Source organism: Squalius cephalus (assembly GCF_949319135.1).
Source record: "Squalius cephalus genome assembly, chromosome: 8".
Lineage (NCBI taxonomy): Eukaryota > Metazoa > Chordata > Actinopteri > Cypriniformes > Leuciscidae > Squalius > Squalius cephalus.
In genome coordinates this window covers 42058476-42065604 of record NC_137129.1, presented here as the reverse complement: position 1 = coordinate 42065604, position 7129 = coordinate 42058476, and positions in this window count along the sequence as shown.

Below are 7129 nucleotides of genomic sequence, written 5' to 3'. Positions count from 1 at the left end.
CGTTATTAACGTGGCTATAATTCTTTCATATGGAAGTCCATTGTTATAATTATTCATATGTATGCAGTGTCATAACTACATCTCTGACGTAAGTACATGCACCATGTTACGACTGAGCGAGCTCCCTGTGGCAAGATGGCCGCCGTGTGCGGACGCCGACCTCCATTGGCCAGCAGCGCGGATGAGACATCTAGCCTTTATTATATGATATCTATGGTGAGATCCCCCTATAGGCGGGTTGAAAACATGCGGGACAGCTCCTCCTACTGGCTGGAGTCTCTCGCCTCTGGAAAAAGCCTCTGATGACGATAAATGACGATTTTTGCATCATCTGAGTTTTTTTACCAGACACACAATACATAAATCTCTCGTCTCAGGGGGACATGAGGGAGGGAAGCACGGCCACTCGAGAATACTACCGGGTTTCTGCTGATCAAAAGCTGAATGCTAATCGGTGAAGTATCCCTTTAAGTACTTCCTGTAAAATGAACAGATTTATGCTGATTCTAAGCAATTTGAATAGATGCATTTTGAAAACATGATTATTTAAAGGGGTCATATAATGGTACATGCACTTTTACAAGTTGATTGTACTGAAGTGTGTGTTGGCAGTGCCTGTACACAACCATCATAAAATGATAAAAATCCATCCAGTGTTTTTTTTTTAAATCTTCTTATATGTTTCCTCCTGTCTCAAATCAAGCTGTTCGATATTGTGACGTCACAATATCGACGCCCCTCCCACAATGGTTGATTGACAGCAGCGTTTCAACACAGACCCGCCCTCGTGAGCGAGCTGTCAATCATAGCACGCACCGACCGGCGCGTTCATTGTTGATAGCTGGAGCACTGAGCAGAATGGCGTCTAAGCGATTGTGGTGTTCTGTTGTTGGGTGTAATAACGAACACAGCATCATTTTGATGATGTTTCTAAATCCGAACCACTGAAGACGCAGTGGCTGAGTTTGTTTTCAAAGGGAATATTCCCCACGATCAACGTCAATGCTGTCATGTTTGCGCGGATCATTTCACACCAGACTGCTTTATAAACGAGGGTCAGTATAAAGCTGGTTTTACTAAGAAGCTGCTCCTGAAAAAAGGATCGGTACCAACTATTCGTGTTCCTGCTGCACCTCCAGAAGAAGAAGTGAGTGTAACGTTTTATTAACCTTTATATTAATCTTTATATTAATCTTTGCAAATAGCTTGCTGCACGCTTCACGATGAATGCGGCTATTTTTACACTCAGGGTACATTACGGCATGTTTTCTATGTACGACGTTATCAATATAATTCATAATCCCACGTTTATAATGAACGACGCGTTATGGTTATTGTGTTATTACAAACGGTGTACGCACAGAACAGAGGGGCGGGGTGAGCAAAGCTCATTATCATTTAAAGACACATGCACTCAAACGGGGTGCTGAAAACAGAGCTGGTTTTCACCAGGTAAAATGAGTGTTTTCTTACAATACTAATGAGAATTTTTAATTAAAGTATATTACAAACTTTTAATTTAGACCCTAAAGAATCATATTAGCTTGTACAAAAATGACATTATATGACCCCTTTAAATAAAGTCAAATAGATTAAAATAGTTCATTATAAACCCGTTTCATTTTATGCATGACTGATCATTATGCATCACCAAGGGCGTAGATTTGGTTTGAACATTGGGGGGGTTGAAGTTTGGGTCTGCATATTTTTCATGTGATCATGGTATAAATATTGGGGGGGTTGTAATGCATAGATTTAAATATTGGGGGGGTTATCTCCCCCCCAACCACTGGCGGAGCTAGGGTCTAAGACTTTTGGTCTAAGCTTGGCCACCCCTTTGGCCACCCCTCTCACAACTGCTGTTTCTGTCTCTTTTTTTATTGACAAAAATTGTGTTTTTTAAAACGCTGAACCGTCTCTTTAAGACCACAAAAAACGTGAGACTTTTCAGATGCACACTCTAACTTCACCTCAGAATGAGCTTCAGCAGAACATCAGACAGTGATATGCACATAGTAAATATAGAGTCAGTCTTTCTCAACTGGTTGGTTGCAAGAACGTTTTGAGTAAGTCGAATAGTGTGCAGTCAACAACAAACGTAGTTCTCTTTTTTTCTCATGCTACTTTTATTTTAGAAGGTGTGTGTGAAAGCTTGTGACACTTATGTCAGATGCTGAGAAAAGGGCGTTGTCCTTATTCAGTTGGCTATCTTCGGTAAAATGAGACGTTATCAGGCCAAATGTCAGTAAAACTAACTTTTCTGTCATACGGCTGACAGCCGTTGTACTGTGCTTGCACATTACGCGCAAATGCGGCGTGCTGTAGCCGTAGTTGTCGTTAATTAACTCATGTAAGAATCAAAAAGGCGATTAAAGCTGTCAAAACTGCATGCATGTATTTGTTATACTATGCGTCACATGTGTCTGGATTAAAATATTCTGTATGTGAGATCACAATATAAGGCACAAACTGATATGTAATATTTTAATGTCCAAATAAATGTGAGCACTGTGCATTGTAGAAGATATGCATTCATTTTGCGTTAATTTGTAAAGGACAAACAAAACTGGATAATTTTTAAATCCATAAAATAACTAATTTTACATTCTGGTTACATTACATTATGAAAAACATAACATTTTACATTATGTGCTGTTGACTTCCGCCTTGTTCACATTCATGGGGATTCAAAAGAGAACTTTTGTTTTCCTTTTTAATTTAGGTATGATAGAACTGTTGCAATTATTTATTTTGACAACTAATATAGAAAGTTAAACTTTTTTTGACAAACTCGGAATTGGTTGAAGAGTTCATTGATTATAAAAAACGCATTGAAGGTTGAATAATCTTTGGACTACAGTATTTATCTGAATGCTATCTCATCCATGAAGATGCAACAATGTAGAACAAGCAAGTTGAACTTTAGCTATAGTGTGTGCCCTTTTATTACTATTTAATTCATTTTAATATGAGGTGGTGGGTAATAATAAAAAAAATATAAAATTCACTCAGTATTCCATGATTCCTAATTCACTACTAACTCAATTACAATTAAGTACAAATTAACTTTATTCAGTTGTGTAGGCACTAAAACAGTCCAATACATTATAGTCAAATTATTTTTTATGAAAAAATAATTAAGATTTCTGTGCCACCCCAAACTGGTTGCTGGCCCTTGCCTGGCCACCCCTATTAAAAAATCCTGGCTCCGCCACTGCCCCCAACCCCCCCACAAATTACGCCCCTGTGCATCACATAAAGTTTATAATTGTTTTTAATTTGGCAGATGTGCAAAGCAACACTTGTCATATTCTTTTGGTTTAGTTAATTAATTTGTTAAGAATAATAACTATAGTAGCTGCATGATCTTCTGCATCATATAATAAAACACGCGACCTGGAGTGAGCTATGTGCCATGAAACATGTTTTCTGCATTATGATCATCTGTCACTTTAATATCTGCAATATCTACTTGCTTATGAGTTTCTTTGATGTTCTTCATCAGTAGCAGGATGAATATCACAAAAATATGATTTATTTTACCCCAAAATTAAAAGAAATAAGAAAATATATTGTTCAAAGTTCACTGCTTTTTATATCTGGAAGCCCATTTTCACCACAAGCTTTGGTAAATCATAAATGAGTCATGTTTTTTTAGATTAAAAGGAGAAATTAGGAAAAAAGTCAAAATTATGACATATTAAAGTTGAAAATATGACAAGTCAAAATTGTGACTTAAAATGTCAGACAAAAAGTCGAAAGTGTGAGATAAAAAGTTACAATTATGAGATTTTTGAAATGATGACACTAAATCCCAATTATGATAAAAATTACATTAAGGTAAAGTTATGACATTAACAAGTAAAAAAAAAAAAAAAGATTTAGGTACATAATGACAAAAAGTAGAAATCAACACTCAATTGTAAGATAAAAAGTAGATATTGGAAATTATGACATTAAATCATAATGATTATTAAAGTCAAAATTATGACATACCATGTTATAATTATGAGATGAAAAGTTAAAATTATGACAAATATGACATAAAAAGTTGAATGACATTATGACATACTAAATCATAATTATGACTTTCTATGTCATGATTGACTTTAGTCATGACGTCATAATTTTATTTTATTTTCATAGTTTTTACTTTAATGTCATCATTTTGACTTTAATGTCATAAGTTGGAGTTTTTAAGTCATAATTTTGACTTTTCAGCTATAAATATGACTCAGTATGTCATATTTTTAACTTTTTAATCTCATAATTATGACTTAGCATGTCATAATAATGATTTACCAAAGCATTTTTCGATAATGTGAAATAAATCATAAAGACCAGTGTGCAAAAAAATGTTTTTGAATATCGGCACGTCAGTCTACAAAACAAACGCTGAAACATATCAGAAAATGTGTTAATATGATTTAACATGCTGGTGAACAAGCTGAAGATGTCAGAGAGATGTGCTGAAGCTCAGACTGGATGACACTGGATGACGTGTCACGGTTTAGGGAACTCGGGTCAGTCTGCAGACAGTCTGTGTGATTTATAGACGTCTGGAGAACATCATAATGAAGCTCTTACAGTAAAACACTGAGTTTAGACTACAAACATAACTTTTATCCTGGGTTTAAACAATGATTGAATCTTCAGATACAAAATATGCAAAATCACATTATTGTTTCAGTTTATGTTTGATTTACTGAGTCAGTATCTTTCAGGAATTATAAAAGGAAAGTGCTCAGATTTTTTTACATTTTGTTTTGGGGGAAAATATGCATGCAACTGTTCAAATATGCATGCAACTGTTCAAATATGCATGCAACTGTTCAAATATGCATGCAACTGTTCTATAATCATTGCATTACATATTTTTATTTAAGAAGGCTGTAAAGGACTCGAAGTTTGAGTTCATAAACAACCCCATCTTAATCATGTTCTAGACGCTGTTGTTTATTATGTAGATGTGAATTAGTTTCACCAGCGCAAATTATATGAACCAGATACAGAAAAATGTGTTGCATTGGGCTTCACTTCCAGTTAAAGGTGGAGAGAGAGAGACAGCGTCTAGACGGATCTCTGGCTCCTGAACGGCTCTTTCCGAGGAATAACGTGTGTTTCGCAAGCCTTGCACTGATTTCCAGGAACAGCATTCGATCGCCTCGTCCAGACAGAATCAACATCATCCAAACTCACGTGATTTCTGCTACAGTCCTGCTTTATCAGTTTTATCTTGTTTAAACGTCTAAACATCGTTCATTCAAATTACATTCACTTAAATGCAGAACTGCATGAGATATGAAGTGTGGGTTATGCTTAAAACATGCGCTGCATAACACGATTTTAGTTGTTTTCCAGTACAAATATCTCAACTTTCTTAAATAAAGAAACATTTACTCGAGATGCAAAGACATGAATTCTACAAGAACATTCCCTGTAAATTGGGTTTATTTTTCTGACCCTCATTTTAAGCATAAACTCCCTTAATATTGATACATTTCTCAGAAACCAAGATGATATTATTTCGTGTAGTTATTTCACCTTGTGCATGTGTTGTGTTGCACGATTCTTCTTCATACGCAGATGCTTTGGTCTAGATTGAGGTCATTTCTTGTTGGTTTGTTTTTCTCACTCGTGACTCTCTGAGGTGATGCTTCTGTGTGTCAAAACCTCGTAGATAGACAGCGTGTTTTAGCCTAATTAGTGTGTTATAGTCTTCTCTGTGAGTGTTAGGCCGCTCAGAGTGTGTTTGCTGCATTACTGTAGGCGTGTGCAAGGTTTGGAGATGTTAGAGAACCCTGTGTAGGCGTACAGCTCACTGTGACACACACACATGTCAGAAATACAGTCTAAACTGGCAGATCTGCAGAACAAATGTCTAAAAACTACCAGATTTAAGACTATGAAGCATTGATGATGTCCAGAAATCTTGTCTGTTAGAAATGCAAGAGATTTCTGGACTATGCTAGAAATGTTGTCTATGTATGGTTTAGAGGCTATGAGGCCTAACAAAATGTTATATATGTAGGCACTAGGCAAGTAAGGCAAATTACTAGGTTTTAGGACTATACCGCCTAAAAATGCAGTCTATGTAGGCAACTTATACTCGCTAGGTTTTTGAGAATATGAGGCCTAAAAATGTAATGTAGGCAGCTCACCAGGGTTTGAAACTATGATGCCTAAAATGCTGTCTATATAGGAGACTCACTAGATTTTGACACTATGACCCCCAGAATGTTGTCAAGTGACTGAGGCTTAAAACTGTTATTTATGTAGGCAGCTCAGGTTTTGAGGCTAGAATGCTCCGAAATGTTTTCTATGTAGGCAACTCACTACACAGTGAAAAACATTGGGTTATTTGTTTAACCCAACTGTTGGGTTACACATATTGGGTCAATATAACCTATATGTTTTGAGACAGTAGCGGAGATAGCGTGGGTGCTTGGGTGCGGCCGCCCCAGGGCCCCGTGCCAATTAGGGGCCCCTCAAACGCCGCCGATCTTGCGTCACTGGACAGGAACGCAAGTCACGAGAGAACACGTCTGCATGCCTGCTGTTTTCTGTGCTGCGCACTCACAAAAGCACGAAAAGAGACGCCTCTCATATAGTGCACGGACACATACACAATTATATCTCACGATTATCCTTCTAGTTAATTTATAGCATCAAATAAACATGAATAAACATTAGAAGAATTGTTGTTTCAACCACAGAAATTCAACCTTTTTTCAAGTTCAAATATCCCCTATAATGGTTGAGAAAGAAAAACAGTAAGCCTATGTCTATTGAATCAGTGCACTGACAGCACATACTCGCTGCTACCATTAATGTTGTTAAAAGAACAAAAGAAAAAGAAAATCACTCACTGAACTTTGAGACTATATGAATTTTGTCTAGAGACTATGATGTTTAAAATGTTATTTATGCAGGCAGCTCACTATTTGAGACAGTAATTCCAAGAAATATTGTTTATATAGGAAACTCAATAGGTTTTAAAACTATGATGCCTAAAAATGTTATGTAGGCAGCTCACTGTGATGTCCAGAAATGCTGTCTATGAAGGGTGCTTACCAGCTTTCGAGATACCAAAGGTGTTGTCTAGTTAGTGAGTGCTGTATGTATTTAC